Genomic DNA, 18351 nt, shown 5'->3' with positions numbered 1-18351 from the left:
CACGCGGCCGCCCCCCCCCGCCTTCCCCCCGCCTTCCCCGCCATCTTGCGGGCGCGGGAGCGCGCGGGCAGCCCTCGGTTTGGTGTTTGAAATGAACGTGATGGTGGGAGTTGTTAATAAATAAATAAATAAATAAATAAATAAGGCAGGAACTAAGCCGGCAGAATGGCTCCTTAGGGAAGTGGTCACGGCCCCCCAAGCCTGACGAGAGTTCAAGGAGCGCTTGGACAATGCTCTCAGGCACGTGGTGTGACTGTTGGGGATGGTCCCGTGCACAGCTAAGAGCTGGACTCGGTGATCCATGGGGGTCCCTTCCAACGCGGCATGGTCTGCGATTCCGAGTGACTCACCGCAGTGAGTGGCTCTATAGCATGGGCCGTGCTCCCTTCGGTTTGCCCTGCACTTCCCTGGTGCCGCACGCTCCTCCCGTGAAGGGTCTGGGAAAAAACACCTCATTGGTACCAAAGGTACAAGGTTCCTGTCAGACATACACATAACAGCAAACAAGCAGTCAGCTGGCGTCCCTTAAGGATGGAAACCTGCCCAAAGCATCTCTGTAAAATGTAGCGAATTCACGGAGTGAATTGGGTACTGTAGCACACACTTCGGTCACTTACACATGTACTACGGGTTAAACTGCTTGAAATATGTTCCAGGAGATACACAATGCGCTATATACCATGTTGAATGTTACAATGCTCTTAGGGCACTTGTGTAGTAGAGGGGGAGTTGACCTCTGAAAGTTCAAAGTAATTCAGCACCACAAAGCCACAAGAACAGAGGGACTGTGGCTTATTATAAACACAAACTTGTTTGGATTGTGGAAAGTAATTAAATGCATTGGGAGGAGGGGGAAAAAAAAGGAAAATGCTATGTAAGGTCTTAAGTGCTTTTGGTTCATTTTCAGTTCTTGTGAGATAAATGGAAATGAAAATGAAAATAAACTTTTATAGGACACAGCAGATCAGGGTCAGGAAGGCATTAACTCAGCCGAGAGCCAGATGGTTCCTGCAGGGATATCTATATTAGTGCAGTGCAGCAGTGCTGCTGTGCTGCGCCCACCTGTGTCTGTGTGCAAGTTCCTGTGCCTCCATATGTAGTGGGACACACAAGTGCCTCCATATGTTGAGAGGCAGAAGATGGCAAGGAGGTAGGAGCAATTCTAGGAGAATGCTACTTGCAATTTTCCTTTTCAAACATAATTTAGTGAAACTTTTCTCAAGGTTGGAAAATGCTACCAATTTTTTCTTTCTTTCTGTAGGTTTTTAAATCAACTTATTTGTTCTCTACTCAACATTATGGTACTTCTGTTTTGTCATGTCATGTAACACACCTGTAGCACTGCTTTCATTGCAACAATTATTACATGCTCAAATCACAATGTAGGAGGGGACATTGATGATTGGACAGATCTGGTTTATCTGGTGCAGCCATAGAAGACTTCTGTCCTCCACTACAAACTCACAAAAGAGTGAGAGAAAGGGAGCAGCTGCCCATGTCTGAGATCACTGCACATGCTATGCAGCACTTTAACTCAGAACCACTTCAGTTTAAACTAATCTACCAGTCTTTTCAGCACTTGAAGCATTAACAAAATGAGTACAAACCTTTTCTCAAACTTTTCCAAAGCCAGCAATGCTGTCTTAACATTGTGTATCATAACAGATATAAATATTCTGCACTTGAGAGATAATATTTTTACTTACAAAGTCATAAAAGTCAACTCTCTTATTTACTTTGCAATACTAAGAAATATAATCAATAAAGCAAGAAATCCCTACTCAAAATCAACACATGGATAGGATATGTTAAGTAATAATAATAAAAAAAAGTACATACTTGTTTTTCTGCTTACAACTAATTTTTAGCTACAGAATTTGATTTCTTTGGCTTTCAAAATTATTTGCAACTGTGGCACTTACACAGGAGACTGAAAACAGCATGTATCAGGACAGTTGTACAGATTCTGACAATATGAATTGTTAAATGCTTAAATATTATAAATAAATAGATATTCCCTGAACCCACTGCCTGTCTGTGAATGTCCTATGATTTCCTATTCTGCTGTGGAAGTAATCTTTTTCCTGACTCATACTGTGTAAACAGGTGTCATGAAATAAAAAGGCATATGGCACCAATGTGGCAGTGGCATTTTCTGAGAAAGACATCCTGTGGCTGATGGCGCACGTACCATCACTCAGGCTGTCCCTCCAAATGCCCTGGGAGAGAGAGAACATGGACAGCTGAGCTTTCCCCTCAGAGGGAGCCTGAGGGCAGGGATGGGAAATAAAAAGGTCTGTTTCGAGGTGCCTTCACCAGAAGATAACTGAGAACCTCTGAGAAACATGATTATGTTTTGAAAGCTGCTGAATAACATGGGGTGACATAAATTACACTCTTCAGATCTCTTCTTAAATGTGGAAAATAGAGGAGCGGCTGGAAAAGTGGGATTCATTGAACAAGAAAGGAAAAGGGCAGTCTAATACTGAATAGGAGCAGCGAAGTGAGGTTTCCCTTTTCTTCTTTCCTAAGTTAATGCTTTTACTATTGGATTATGGAGTGAAGCTCCCTTCTGTTCCTTTCTTCTCTGTTCTGCTCATCTTGCAGTTCCTTTTCTGCAGTGGGTCACACTTAGATTTTATTCCTCATCAGGGTGAAGGGAGAATACCTTCAGTTTTATTGTGAGTCTAATCTTGTGGTTTGGTGAAATGCTTTAAGAAATGCAAGTTTTAATTCTGTACGGGTGAAAAGACAATGCCTTCAGTTCCCAAATAAACGTGTTAAGGGAGTAGGTCTCAGTGCAGGTTGAGTACTCCAGATGAGCCTTTTTGAATCTACTGCACTCGAGATCTCAAATGTACAGAGTCTGAAGTAGAGCTGTGAGTGTGGTTTCAGACTTCCAGAGAGTAGGAAGAATTCAGGTGCATCCTTTTGCTTGATGTGTCTTCCACAGCTTCTTGCTCAGCATGTGGGCCTCCTTAATTGCCTGGAAAGCACTCGGATCTCTGTCTGTGGTGGATGAAGCATCTAACTGTAGCAATCCTAATAACCCCACAGGAGCCATGCAGCTACTCCGTTAGTGTAAGAGATGGTTCGGATCTCTTATCTCTACCTCAGTCTGAAGTAAATTCTTACAATTGGAATGGAGTGTGATTATGGAGTCCGGAAAAACAATCCAAAGACAAAGCCACATAAGAATTAACTCATGTCAAGTGGCTTTATATGTATTTAAGACAGCAATAGTCAACAGAGAATGCTTCTCCTCTTCTTAAGTAAGCATGGTGATAGATCAGACCTTAAAATACAATAACACCCTGTTCATACAAAATTAAATCAACATGAGAAGTTTGCTTTCAGATAAGGCAAATTTTAAATATAAATTTCTGCACACTGAAAATCCTGAAAGCAGTGACAATTCAACTGAGGCTAATAGTAATTAAACCAGACATAATTATAATATTTGAAACCTGCACAAAGGGAGAAGGATAATGTGTCCAACAAATTCATATTCATCAGCTTAATGTTGTGCATGAATACTCCATTAGTAAGCCACAGGAAACATACTTTTAGTCACATTGTTTTCCCATGGCAGTTTTTGTCATTGTGCTTGAAATGATACAACTTAAAAATCATCCACATGCTACACTCCCTGGACTGGCACCTCTCCTGGCATAAGCATCTGTAGCTTCATCAACTCCCAGTCTTCCAAAAGTGAGCAAAAAAGGTTCATATGTAGAAACTCACTGGAAGTACCTAATACTGCTGGATAAAGCAATCATTACCTTATTCTGGTAACTAAGTCTTTGTAGTTAATATTGCTTTATTAATTAATTGTAGAATGATGGATTGGAGACTGGTTTCCCTGCCTGCTTTATTAGGAGAAAGGACACTGCTAATTCCCATCCAAGTTATTCAGTGTGACATTTAGCATACTGTAGACTTTAAATTTTGTGCAAGGCTCAAACTGTGTTTCCAGATAGCTGTTGCCACCTGCCAACTGTGGGATATTACTCCACACCTCAGCTGAGACAAGAAATTGCATTCTCTGTGGTTTTAATTTAAGGTCAGATGAGTGAGCTGAGCTTAGCCAACAAAGGTAAACTTGTTTGGTAGCAGAGTGGGATGTTGCCATGCAATCCCTTCTGCTACCCTTTGTTGTGGCAAGAGTAATCTCTGATACAGCATGTTAAGAAGCAACATGAGGGAAAGAGAAAGAGTGCTCTTACATCACATATAAACATCACTGTTTCGGAGGGATCTAATATCTGTGCTGTGAAGTCCCCTCACCGTTACATTTTAATAAATGCTAGAAGATCATGGTCTTACAATACTGAGAAATCTGTCTTATTGGTTCCTCAAATGGGTGACATTCATGACACTCCATCACAAATTTTGTTTTTCTCAAGGAAGCACCAGCAGACTCTTAGTCTGTTTTGAAACCTCGTCAAAGCAAAGCTGTGCCCCTGAGCTCAGTGGGAAGGGATGATCATATGTGGAACTTCCACACAATTTCCACTGTGTGAGAACACATAACATATGTTTTCTATTATTTTTAATGACAGTCTCTCAGCTGCTTCTCATAATAGTAAAAAAATCTGCTCAGCTACTGTTTAAAGCAGGTTCCTAGTCTGTGTGCTAACATCTCTCTTCTTTCAATTTAGTGGGAATGCTGTTCTCTGACCAGCTTCTGGGACTGGAAACAATTCCCATCCCTTCAGGCACCTTCTACCCTTAAAGTGATATACAGACTAAGCATATTATTCAGAAAAAGAAGGCACAGTGAATCCAGATTGGCATAAAGGAGTAATATTTTTTTACTATGCGGTTCTGCTCATTGATATTCTTAATGTTTTTTTGGTTGTTCGTTTGAAGCCTGAAGCTGTTCCTGCTTAGTGATGTGGACTGAAGCCAGAGGTAGCACTGCAGGTGCAGGTCACTCTGGTCTGTGTGAACTGGTGTTTTCATGTCCTTAGTGTCACTTTGTCCATACACAGTGCAGAAGAATGTCAATTCTCTCCCACAGAGCTGAGTTCATCAAACCAAGGTGTCACTTTACAGCCAGCCCCCTGAAGTCAAAATACATGATGTCTAAAATTTCAAGGCTTTACCATGAATTGAGTTGTGTAATCATTTATCTTTAGCTTGTTTAGCAATTAAAATCCCTTTTTAGCAACCAAAACCCTTTCAATTATGTTTTTGTTCCTTTGCACTGCTTTTTTTTAGCCTCTGAAGTATTTTTATATCTCCTGACCTTTAAAGAAAAAAATATCTCTACTCTTCTCCAGAGCTGGGACAGTAGAGCCCTGTTGTGGGGTCATGACATTCAGTGCTATAAGGTGTGTTTGTGCCTCGAAACCAAAGTCCAGGGTAATGAATGCACATTTCTTTTGGCTTACCTGCACTAACTCAGTGATTGCCTCGCATAATGCATGGGTTAGTGGTTTGGGGGTTGTGTCCACATCCTTTGCTAAGCATGCAAAACTTATGTGATGTAACCCTTGCCTTACTGAAATCTTGGTATATAATTTTACAAATATTTTACTCTTTAAATAGATAAAGGAACATGACTGTAAAGATATCAGAAACAGGAATATTCTGTCCATACTGCATTTTTATGAATACGTCATTGAGCAGAAGCAGCCACTCAAGCCTTTAACTAAAGCACAAGTTAGAGTGACTGCTTCTCAGCTACTGAATGGACATTTGGATGTTGTGTTCATCTTTCAATGCAGAGAGAAAGGTGCTGTCTGACCAGAGCTATTGACTGCTTCCAATGAATCTCATGTGAGATTAAAGCATAAATACACTGTGGGTAGATGGTATATCATAATGTGCTGGAGAAAGCCTGACTGTGTATAGGTTGCCTTATTTTAGTTAAAAAAATCTGTGTATTCTTAACTTCTGAGTTTCTTCAGTTTCTTGATAATTCCTATGGTCCTGATGTCGTGACAGGACATCTAGATCTTGGGAGGACGTTGAGCGCCTCTTGGAGCTCCTGTATCTTGTAGCATATACAGCCATGTGAGTTAACCCCAACAGATTTAAAAATTCAGAAGGTTGGTTGAAAACATTTTTTTCAGAGTTTAAACACAGTAACAACACTGGGAAGACCTCCTGAAGTATTTCACTAAGAGCTTTATTATATAAAGCAGTAACATACTTGTAACAATAAAGGCAGAAGAATATTGTAACAATAAAAGTAACAACTCAGTTCTAAACTTGGGCATATTTGTATTAAAATATATAATCCCTCTATAACATCCAACTAGTGTTACTGTAACTATTAGATTTTGTACAAAATGTGATGCCAATATTCTTCTCTTGGAAGTGACACATTTTAGTTCTGTTAACTATGTTCTGTTTCACTATGTGAGATCAACATTTGTCTTCAGGGTGAAAATGATCCAAGGATCCTACCTGACTTGTGAATGTAGCTGGTCTAAATCCTCACAGAACCTGGATGCTCTCTTCTGTCTCTCATTTTAATATTTTTAATCCTATTTCATATAATAGAAGTTGTTAGCTCTACCCAGAAGACTCTATCTTTTTTTTTTCCTAGAATGAAGAATCTTTGTGGTGTGTAATGGAGGAAGTTAGCCCTTCAATCTGGAAAAGAAAGTATTGCAGTCAATAATAGACAAGTACTAAATAGATAAAAGCAATTACTTTGGAGTGACAGTGACAGCATGGATGTAATTAATTATGATTTTAAACAAAATACAGAGTTTCTATCATGTTTAAAGATGAATATATTTAAAAAATCATAAAAATTGGTAAAATTACTGGTTCAAAATAGTGAAAACAGATGCCAAAATGTTGGCACTTCTTTGATAGTTTTACCAGTTGTCGTGTGGTTTTGCATACTGTATAATCAATGGTAAGAGCTCTTGACCTCTTTCACTTTACCCAGAGACAGATATAAGACCTGTTAACATTTTCCCCCCATAAATTACTATGGTGTATTGTCTAAAATTTTACTGAGAGCAGTGTTATCCAGAAGAAGTCATCATAACAAGCCCCTTCAGCAGTGTGTTCATCATGTCACAAAGTGCGACATTAGTTAATTTTCTCTTCTTAGCACTGCAGCAGAGCTTCAAATTAATAGCTATTGCAAACTATAGGCAAACAGTAGGTGCCTGACTTAATTAACTCTGACTCTGTGTGATGTGATTTGTATCTTGGTGTTGCTTGTGCTAAAAATGGGCACTGTTTTTCCTATGGCATATGGCTGTATTTCTCCCAAGGGCTGTGATATTGCAACTTTAGGAGCAAGATTATTGTTATTTGATGATTTAGTTATCATTATGGTCTGCAGATCAGAAGATGTGCAAACACCAGGGTACAGCGAGTGGAATAATGCCAAACTAATTGTACTATTGTGTTGATGAAGACCTCCTATAAGTAATAGATAAATAAAAAACTATTACTAAGAACAGTAGAACAGACTTGCTGTATGGTCTAAATAGAAACAGACTGTATGATGACATGGGTGATCTGAAGAGCAGAGTCCCACTGCACTCAAGGAAGAGATTTCTTATTTTTCCCTGCAAGGTTAAATTTTAATCCCAAGCACTGTCTCATCCCTGCACCATCATGGCCATGAACGGTTCTGCTCAACTGCCCAGGGCAGGAAATTCAGCTTCTCAGCTACTGGAATGGTTATATGTCTTTGTTGTCCTATTACTGGTAAAGGATTTATTTCACAAAGCTTCTGGGGACACCATGAATGAAGTTGAACACTGTCAAAAATGGTCTTCTTCCCAGGAGGGCTTCTGGACAGATAGCTTTGATCCTCACTGAGGGGAGAATCACATAAAATAATTACACTGTTCTCTGTGAAGGCATAAAGTGATCATGAAGAGTGCATAAGAAAACCTGTCTGGATACAGGTGGCACCCTCTATCTGCATCCTGCTGCACAGGAGGTGTTCCAGCATAGCAACACATTCTTCAAATTTTTACAAATTTGAAAAAAATTTAGATTTTTTTTACAAATCTGAAAAAGCTTGAGGTTTTTTTTCAGAGTATGTAATGGTGACTGTCCCGTCCTTTTTGATTATGGTGAAAAGACTTCTACATTGTAAAGCATTAAATGCAGCATGAAAGTACATTCAAAAATAGTAATTTTCTTTAATTTTCTTTCTTTAAGATTGTATGGTAAAGTCCACATCAGAAAATGTCATATTTAGTAACTATCAAGCAATTAACCAATGGTTAAATCAATGCTTACAGTCTCACACCATGTTTTAATACCCTATGAATATTAATATTTTTTGTTTTTTTCAATGGGCTTTCTCCTCAGATGTTATATTTGAAGGGAGGCAGTACACTTGTCTTACGGTTGCTAACTGTACCTTCTATTTTGAGTTGAGTCGTCATGGTCTTTGCAAAGAACCAAATGTTCCTATTTCCTATGAGAAGTGTTTCCAAATAAGTCTTTGGCAATATTTCTGAACAAAGCAGGATCACTGTAGAAATAAACTGGCTTTGCCTCTCAAATCTCCATGGGGCTTATGAGGCAAAATGGCTTTAGCAGGGAAAGTAGGTTAAAGCAAGGACAGGCAGCCTCCTCAATTAACAGAGATGAAAATAAGTGCCAATACTCACCTGATTCAGAACCTTTAAGATGCAGTAGTCCTAGACCGCAGGTCAAAAGAATAAAAAGTAACTAAGATTTACAAAAGCATGTTCCTTAACTGTTATTTGGATGACTTACCTTTAAACTGGGTTTACTTTATAAAATAAATTAAAAAACTCGTCTGATATAATCTTAATATTTGAGGGTAGTCTATTTTTTCTTTATATATGAATTTTTATACGAATGCTTCCTGAAAACCTGATTTTTTTTTTCTGATGTGCATTCCTGCCAGTGTACTTCAGTAAGGAATTAGAGGGATTTTGTTGTGGTTTTTTTCCAAGCATTGAATCATAGGTAATTTGCTTGTATAAGAATTATTTGGGAAAATAGTGTCTTGTTAATCAATTATTTTTAGAATTTCATCTTTCAGACAAAGATTCTCTAGGAAGTAAGATGTTTTTCCTATTTTTTCCCTTACCTAATCCAATAGCTTTTTTATTTTCTACCGTACAAGTTGTTAGCAACAATATGGATTTTTTTCCCCACCTCCTACCTATAGCTATAATGAATTATTACTTCTGGAAATCCTTCTGTAAGTTCCCTAATGTACTGTTACATTGCTTCTCAGGTCCAGTGGTGAATTACCTTGAATGTAGTTATTAATTTTTGACACTGAGGAGTTTTCATAGCTCCAAAATTTACTAATAGTAGTTCCATCACTAATGTGCCATTCTCTATAGTATCACTGTGTATCGTTGTGGGAAAATAAATTCTGAGAACAGAAGCATCTTGTTCTTGTCAGCTTTTCGCCCTTCTTTTTGTAATGAAACAGTGCCCCCAAGAGCTCTTTTTCAGGAAGGGGCAGTTTAAAAAAATTAAGTCAACTATTCATGACAGTATTAATCTCTGAACATAAAAATCTTGCCAAGCATTGCAACCAGAGGTGTTACTTTGAGGGACAATTGTAAGACTGGTTTTGATTTGTGTTTTGGTTTTCTTATTTTATGCCAAATGATAGAAAGTTAACTAAATGACTGAATTCTTCCAATGGTTCCAGTTTAGAGACCTCTGCCTGCAGAGGACATCCTTCTGGCCCTCTGAAGAGAGGGAGGATGCACCGTGCAGAGCAAGCGTTGCTCCTCAGTGAGAAGGGCAGGGCTGGTTTTGTCCTTTGCTGGTTGACATCAGGACAGCTGGCAGTGGTCCAGGAACCAGCTATTTGTTTGTTTGTTTGCGTGTGTAGATAAACAGAGAAGAAAGATGGCATGAAGTGAAGAAGAACAAAGAGAGAGTAAACAAGGAACAGCTTTAGTTACATCAGAGTCATAAAAACGCAAATACCAAACCTATTAGGCATTTTCCTAAAATACGTGAAATACACATGAAAATAATCATGAACAGCCTCTAAATCTCAGAAAGGCAGATTTTTATGATAACCTGAAGTAATAAAATTTTTTAGCAAATAAAATTTTTTAAGTGTTAAGAGTCATCACTACATTTTCCACATTAAACACAGCAGTTGATTGACAGCATCATGACTACTGGAAATCTGAGGACTCATCATCACAGCACCTAGTGAATTCATCATCCTCAAAGGAGGAATTTATTAAAGTAAAATTTGGAAAGTAAAAAATGACAGTTTCTCTGTCAATTAGCCTTTACATTCAGAGAGAACATGAAGGGGAGGGTAAGAGAGAAGAGGGCTTGAAAATAGGAAAGGATACCACTTGGGGGGAAAAAAAATCCCTTCATTAATCTTTGCATTCAGTGTAGAATTGAATTTAATATATTATTAACACCACAGAGCAGAAGAAGAGTCATAAAAGAAAGCAAAGAGAGGTTGAGTTTTGCAAATAATCAGTCACTGGCTTCAGTCTGCAAACTAGTTTTGTAAGTGTATTTAATTATAATCCAAAGCTGCCTGCAGATTATCCACTATCCTGTCCACAGACAGGACAATTTGAACTGCAGATCTTCCTGGAAAAGATGATACTCTAATCTGACTGCTTGATAATATATTGATATAGCTATATCTACAGAAAAGTATCAGTTTTTATGGTTAAGTAAAAGGGTGTATATCAGAGTGGTGCTACCAGTTGGTGCATAGGCACTGAACATTCAGCTCTGATTAGCTTACTGCTGGTAGTGTCAAAGAAGGAAGAAGGGACTGAGGATGGTGACTGACGGGCTGAAGTTGAGTTTGTGGCAGGAACATCCAGGAGAACTGGGCATGGGCCTTCATTTACTCCATAGTGCTGGGTCTTCTCCTGGGGTAACAGACCTACCTGGAAAGGAAAGCAATAAAAAGATTCCTATCAATGAGCTCCACGCTGATGAAAACTTTTTCAGAAGAATTTAAAATGAAAGTTAAGAGCTCTGCCTTACACAGCAGTTACCCCACACAGCAATGACAAATTCATGAAACATAAAGGAAGACCTCCCTGTCCTGACAACCTCCCCAGCAGTCCCAGATACCAGTCTGTGACAGATGAGCTTTGCAGTGTGCTGTGATGTTTAGCAACACAGGCTATTTCACACCAACCCCGAGGAGCTGGGAGTGTGTACACACAAGGCTATCAAAGTCACACATTCACACACTTCAGCTGGTTTTCCACCGCCCAGCTGAGGCACCTTCTGGCTTCAGCAGGGCCCTCTGCCACCTGCTGAGCTGGTGACCCCCCAGCTTTGCTTACTCTCTTACTCTCTTCTGGTTCAAGAGAACTGCCTCCTCCACAAACAAAATTTGTTCCTCTCCAACACTTCTTACACCATCCTGGTGCCCTAAGATTGTCTAACCCTGAAAAACATCTACTGGAAACAGAACTTTAGATAGTTTGTTGTTTTTCTCTCCATCCCATTGGATGGGTTGGCCAAAAGTTGACATTCATAAATGAAATTAAAAAACATAAATAAGCAAATAATTGCTTTAAATAATTTTCAATAACTGGTCCCAGGAACAGCTCAGGACTTCATCTACCACAGAAGCAGGAAATTTAAATAGTAGGCATGGTCTCCCCAAATAGCCTGTTAATATCTCTCTTTAGCAGTGATCTAGTTTTCTCAGGTGTATCTCAACAGACCGTTTCCAGCCAGGTCCCAGGCCCCTCAGAGATATGGAAGTGGAACCCAGCACTTTGAACTCTTCCTGGACAATGGGCAGATCCTTTCTGTCTGGTAAATAAGTGTAAAAGGCTTGTGATGTGATAAGATCTGTGCCAGAGCAGGAATCAGTAAACTAGATGCCATTGTTCAGATCAAACGTGGTTATTTCTGAGTTGTACAGATCTGTCTGAATGGAGATAACTATGAGAAAGAGGAAGTATTATAAAGCACACACAGAAGAAATAAATCATAGCATTCTTAGGCATTCCCAAGTCCCAAAGAATAAAACTATGCTTTCAGTAGCAGCAGAATTAAGCTTAACTCTGTGGCATGTAGCTTTGTTCTCAGCATAAGACATGTTTAGATCCTGTAGCTTCCCACAACTTCATTACATATTCACTAAATATTTTTACATGGAAATTCTAAACTCGTTTTAGGTCACAGAGTGTGTCCATTTTTTATCTCACTGAGTTTAAAAACTTAATTATTCCTTCTTGTATTAGAATTACAACTAATTAGATTCCCTACGAATAATAAGAGAAATGTGCTGTAATTTATCTGTCAAATGCATCCATGTAAAAATATTTTAAAGGCTATACTGGCCTCTCAAATAAATGTAAATAAAGACCTACTCTGTTAATCACTGTTTTATAAATCTTTATAGTTTTGACAACACGTATCTAGTTTTTCCAGTCTGTTTGCATCACAGCACATACCTTAGGGGTGGAAGAATAACCTGTAGTCTGGGAAAATTAAGCAAATGCTCTTGGTTTTTAGGTGCCTTATGATAGTTACATATACTTTGAGGTGAGTCGCTTGTGTTTTATGCTTAATATAAGCATAGGGAAGTTGTGGTACAGCTGATCAGCATGGCTTTTCACTAGGCATTCAGGGCATTATTTGCAACTCAGTGGATTTATTTTGTTCTGATCAATAATCTGAAAAATTTCTGAGCTTTAGGAAATATTTCACTATCCAACATCCATAGATATAAAAATAATTTGATGCATTTCGCTTCTAGCATTTAAAATTCAGCATTTGCCTTAATCTGGAAGTCTGTTCTTTTAAGCCTTAACCCTCTCAAATATGAAACTTGAATAGGTGTATGGATGAGCGTGACGTTTCCCTGTATAGAAAGTAGTTCTGATGCTTTTGAAATTTCTTGCCCTCACCAACTGTAGTCAACGTTTCCCAACTTGAATTGGCAATACCAAAATGTGATACCACACAGCAAGTCACTTGCTGGTGGAGCAATGATACGCAAGCATGTATGAAAGTGTTACTCCTGCTTGAAACTTCAGTATTCCAGTTTTGCATTTGTTATTTAATTGGAGTTGGAGCGGGGAAAGAATATTTGTCACTGATTTCCCCATCTATAGAAGTAATTTCTACTTAAAAATTAGAAATAATTTCAATTGCAAAAGCACACACTAATTTTTTTGCTTTCTTGATTTGATTTCTATGTGGCAGTAAACTCACTAAAGACAAAATGCTGTGGAAGAAAAGGTGATAATTGCTAGTTTTGTAACTGGGGTCAAGTGAATTGGGCAAAATGTGGGAGAAAGGTGACCTCTGCTCAGAAGCCTCCCTCCTCATTAGCAGGTGTCTGTGGTTTAATGACTCACCATAGTGCAGAGAAGGAATCAAATTAGTTGTTGTGTGAAGCTGTCATTACTCTGTGTGTTTCTCTGTATAGTTCCAGCTTAAAGCATGTCGTTCCTTTCATAGCAGCCCCTCAGATTACTGTATCTCATCCTTTCCACATCAAAGTGCTGTCAGCACTTTTATAGTATAAAAAGGATGCAGAGATAATTTTACGATACATTCTCTTCAAGCAGCTTTGACTTGTGCAGTTGCAACATTTCCTTTTATTCTGGGATTTGCAAAAGAAGTTGCACTAAAATGAGTAGCGTCTTAAAACTGAACAAAGCCAGGAAACTAAATGTCTATTTGGACCAAAACACCTCTGCAGGGACAATGAGGATTTTAGGAAGTTAATTCTTCTCAAGTGCTGCCTGAATTATATTTCAGTCAACTAGGAAGAACCATTGACAGTGTGGAAAATGTCCATTCTTTGAAAAGCATGGATCATCTGTTTTTATTTACTAGCTGAAGAAAAACTTGGTACCTTAGGAAGTCTTCTCACTCCCAACATCAAAGGTTCGGCCTCAGCTAGTAGCCAGTACGTAGAGAGCTGGGCTCACTGTCTTGACCTTGCTGCTCTATGGGAAAGTAAAAAAAATAAAAGAATTAATATAGGAGGAAAGCAAGTGAAAGGCAGCAGAAAAACAGAACTTTGTAGAACTGGCTTTAACTTTTTAGGACTTCGTTTAAATCCACTCTGCCAAGAAATTTGTTTTCCTCTTAGTCATTATGCAGCTATGCATATATAATCTAAAAATGTTTCACATTGTTTTTCCTAACCATGTTTGTCATTTGCTAGCATCTGTAGAAGAGGTCATCACAGAAGTGAATAATGACAGAGAACAGAAATCTGAAAAGCTGACAAACTGCAAAGGGGAAGCAGCCTGTGTGTTGGCCAGCAGACAAGCAATTTGGTGTGGTTCATCCGGCCATCTTCTGTTTCAGGTATTCTCAACAGCTGGGACTAGACTGATCTGATGCAAGACTTTGCCTCTTTTCCCTGGGGGAAGGCTAAAGGTGCCTGATCTTACTATGTCATTGGTGGTAAACTGGGCTTACTACAGTCAGTCTTTCCAAAGTGAGCAACAGATTTAGGTTTTCTGATATTCTCCCTGCTGCTTTCCGCATTGGCAAGTAATAACATAACAAGGTCTGGAGTTTCAGGTGGATGTGGTGTACCTTTCTCAGGAAGACCTGGGGACCCCTTCTGTACAGTGGTGGTTGAAGGTGGTTGAAGGCAATGCAACAAAGGAACAATTCTGGACAGGATAGACTTACCATAGAAAGGATAAGCCTGAGTCAGCAGGCAGGGACTGCATCTTACTTTCATGGAGGAACTCTAACATTTTGGTTTTATCTCAGATTTCAAGAAATTCAGATTTATTTTTTTTTTGCAACAGGAAATAGAACTACAGATCAATGAATAATTAGCAAAGCATTACTGTGAAAGCATAAAGTTCAGTGAGAGAAAGAAAAGTGAATATTTGGATGACTCATTTTTTTGGACTTGATGGAAAATATATCTTGAAATCATGAGAATGAAAGTTTAGATCTATATATAGTATGTTTGTGAGATCCATCTCTACCTAAATACCATTCAGCTTTGCCTTAGAATCATAAAAGATTTGAACTTAAAACTAGTTCTTCCTTCCTTCATTGGGGTTTTATCTTTTAGCATATGACACAGTAGTGTGTCCTTGGCTCTTCATGACTTCAAAGGGACAAATACTTAGTAATAATGTTCACACAGATGTCACAAACTGATCTTGGTTACAGCAGTGTAAATCTGGAGAAACTCAGCTGATCTCAATGGACTTACTCAGGCCTGAAATCAATTATTGCTGTGGTGTGAGTGCATGGAGCCCAGGTCATCGGCCCAGTTCTGGCATTGAGATGCAAATAGAAACCAGGGGGAACAGGAGAGCATTGCCCAGGCATCCCAGAGGCAGCTGGGCCACGCAGGGCTCCTGGCACCACTCGTGCAGAACAGGCGAGAAACAATGCCGAGGCGTGCCTGGGTGGTGCATCCCGTGTAGCTACACGGCCAAGGAGCAAGCGGGGAGAGATTCAATGGAAGTGGGTAATTGTTATGCAGCCATGCAAGAATAGAAACAAAATGCAGCTTAAATACTCCTCCCCCAAGCCAGCCCCCGTGATTATGCTACCAATAACCACAGTAGTAGCTGTGGTGCCCATGTTTCCATTTCAGTCCCTGGCATCTCTGGGCACTGGCACTGAAGCAGACCCCAGTTGGATGCCTGGAAGGCAGTGCTGTGCCAGGCTAGTGATGGGCTACATCAGTTTAGATAAAATGATGCTTCCTGACACCCTCCCTGTGTCAGCCACCTTGTAGGAACAGGCTGAAAACACACATACCACAAAGTCCCTTTCCGTTTCCTTCCTGTGTCTTACCTCCTACTGCCAACAACCAAGCAAATAAGAACATGAAGTAACACATTGTACCAGCTTAAAAATTACACTTCCCACCTGATGTGTGCCATTACATAATTTTTTACACAGAGAATTTAACCCAAAGTGGCACATATATTAGTGGCTGAGTCTCAGTTGTTTTCACAGAAGTACCCCCCAGTGGATTCTCTGGGGGGTAGGGATCTGCAGACACTCTTGAAACCCCTTCCCAGGCAGCCTGCTCTCCAGCTTGCATTAGCTTTAATAAAAGGCAGAGGGGCTTGAGAGTTTTGTTTCTTTTACCATATCAGTATTTTCCTATATAGTGAGTAGTAATCTATATAAGACAAAATAAAACTGAAATAGATTTTTTTTATCCTTTGTCATATTTATCCATTAGTGATTTTTCCCCTTTGGTACCACACATAACTAAATGTGAAGAAAAGAAATGTTGATTAGGCAGCTAATTCTGAAAGCAAAGGATGACATCAAATTTAACGGTGAAATTAATCCTCCATTTCTTCTTGTCCAGTTTTTGTTATAATTAGTTACTGTCATTTACCTTTCTCCATTTGTTAAGCTCCAAGGGACAAATTTTGGAAAATAGTAAATAAATACATAAAAACCTTAATAAACCCCTTGATCTAGACAGGCAGAGAATAAAGCCTCATTTGGAAGGGATCAACAATAAATACTAAGGAATTGCTTGATTTTTCTGAAGCTTGGTTGTTGGTTTTTTTAAATTCAAGAATACAAAATATTAACTCCATTTTGCAGTAAGTTTCAACTAGCTTACCTTATTTTTTGAAAATGGGGGAATTCCATCGTAGACAGTGGATTTGGCACTTTATTTTGAAAAACAGCCCTAACAGGGAAACTCTCTTGTTCCCCGCTTTACTCCCTTCTGCAAAGGCCATATGACTTTACAAGCTGTTGTCATACCTACCATAGAAATACACTGCTGCTAAAACTGAGAGTGGTCATTTTCTTCATCTATAGTGCTTTTAGACAACCTGGAACATCTATCTACGCTTTCACTGCTAATTGTGTAAACATACACATTGTAAGTGCAAAGGAGAAAGCTGCCAACTCTTTTATTATCACCTCTTCATTAAGCTCTTACAGTTTAAAAGACTTAATATGGAATATAAAGATACCAAATTAAAGCTGGTGTTTCACGCACCTCCTATTTTGGTGAGAATTATCCTGGCTGAACACAGGCCTCAGAGCTGACAAGAATAAGGATAACAAGAGGCTGGAGCCTCTACTCCAGCCCAGAGTTCATAAAACATCCAGAGGGGTCCCTGGGCAAAGGCTGAGGAGGGCGGGGACTTGCCATTCTCCTTGGCTAAAGCCCCAGGTGTAAGAAGGCATTTTACATTAGAGCCTCTCAGAGCTGAAAGGTGATTGGGGCTAATAGATCAAAACAAAGGAGTCTTCTTCACATCACTATTACAGAAGGAAATGACATGAGTTAGTTAAAAAAGCATTCTGAGGGCACTGAAGATAGACAGAAAATGTTATGTTTCTAGTTATGGGGTGCACATGGTTGGGTCACGGTCATACCTGCAGTAGATGTTGTCATGCTGGGGGCCATATGCTGTTAAATTTCTCAGGAATTAATAAAGTCGTGACTCTGCTTCCCCAGCCTCCTCCACAGGTCAGCCAAATTGTGGGGTGTGCTGCCCTGGCATGTTCTTGCAGAATGGGGATACTTTGAAAATCTAAATACATCTTCTTTGCATAGGGAATACATAATAACTCTACCAACAAGTATCCAGGCAGACTCTGCACAGCAACTTTGAGATGCAAACATCCTGTGAGCTAGTCGGACTGTGCAGGATCATACAAGTGGAATTCCAGTTTTATATATGGGCACACACCAAATAGTTTTGAGGTGTTGTGATCTAGCTAACCTGCTGTCTGCAGAGCTTTAACCCATTAGTCGCCTACCAGATGTATAGTATTTATTTTCTCTTGCTGGCCACAAATCTGAGATGATCCTGATACAGTCAGCCAGAACAATATTTTCATTTATTGATATAATTCAATACACTGAGTGCATTGGCCATACACAGAGTTAAGTGACAGGCTGACTGTTATTTATCGAAGCGCTCTTGTAGTGGCCAGAAGTAAGAAGTAAGGATAGCGTTTAGGGCCTTATCCTTCCTATGCTGCTGAGTCACCTCAGTTTCTGTAGGAAAACAGTGAGGAATAGGGGACAAAAGCTTCCTTTGGAATGGTGTCTTTGGGAAGGAGTGTTGTCTCATGACAGCCAGCAAAGCTGTGCTGGCAGTGGGGACAGTTTCTGTGCTCACTATACAGCTGATACTACTCAAAAGGCATTACTGGGAGTATCACATAATGCTGATATGTCACAGTAGAAGGTCATTGCTGTCCCCAAATTCTGCACTTCTACTTACTGAAATAAAAACCATAATAGAACACATATATATACATATATAAAAATCACTATGGTGATATGTCTTAAAGGTACTGTAATAAACACAAGTATTAATTATTCCATGTAAAAACAAACAAACCCCTTGCTCTAGTTCCCCTGAAATGTCAAGCAATTCTAACTGGAATGGGAACTATCCACTATGAATGGTGGATTGT

At 39.3% G+C, this 18351-nt stretch overlaps 1 long non-coding RNA gene across 2 annotated transcripts in view; it reads right to left on the bottom strand.

Annotated features, from left to right (window-relative positions):
- Positions 1–6115: 6115 nt before the first annotated feature.
- The window catches only part of LOC135417092 (uncharacterized), a 48129-nt gene continuing 35893 nt past the window's right edge, over positions 6116–18351 (bottom strand). Inside the window, exons 5-6 of one of the 2 annotated variants that reach the window (XR_010431892.1) lie at positions 13808–13901; positions 6116–10862 (exon numbers count right to left, since the gene is read on the bottom strand). This is a non-coding gene — a long non-coding RNA (uncharacterized LOC135417092). The remainder of the gene's footprint in view (positions 10863–13807; positions 13902–18351) is intronic. The other variant, XR_010431893.1, reaches the window with a different exon arrangement.

Source organism: Pseudopipra pipra, chromosome 7, assembly GCF_036250125.1.
Source record: "Pseudopipra pipra isolate bDixPip1 chromosome 7, bDixPip1.hap1, whole genome shotgun sequence".
Lineage (NCBI taxonomy): Eukaryota > Metazoa > Chordata > Aves > Passeriformes > Pipridae > Pseudopipra > Pseudopipra pipra.
Note: the sequence above shows the minus strand (reverse complement) of the source record. Positions and strands in the feature narration are given on the sequence as shown.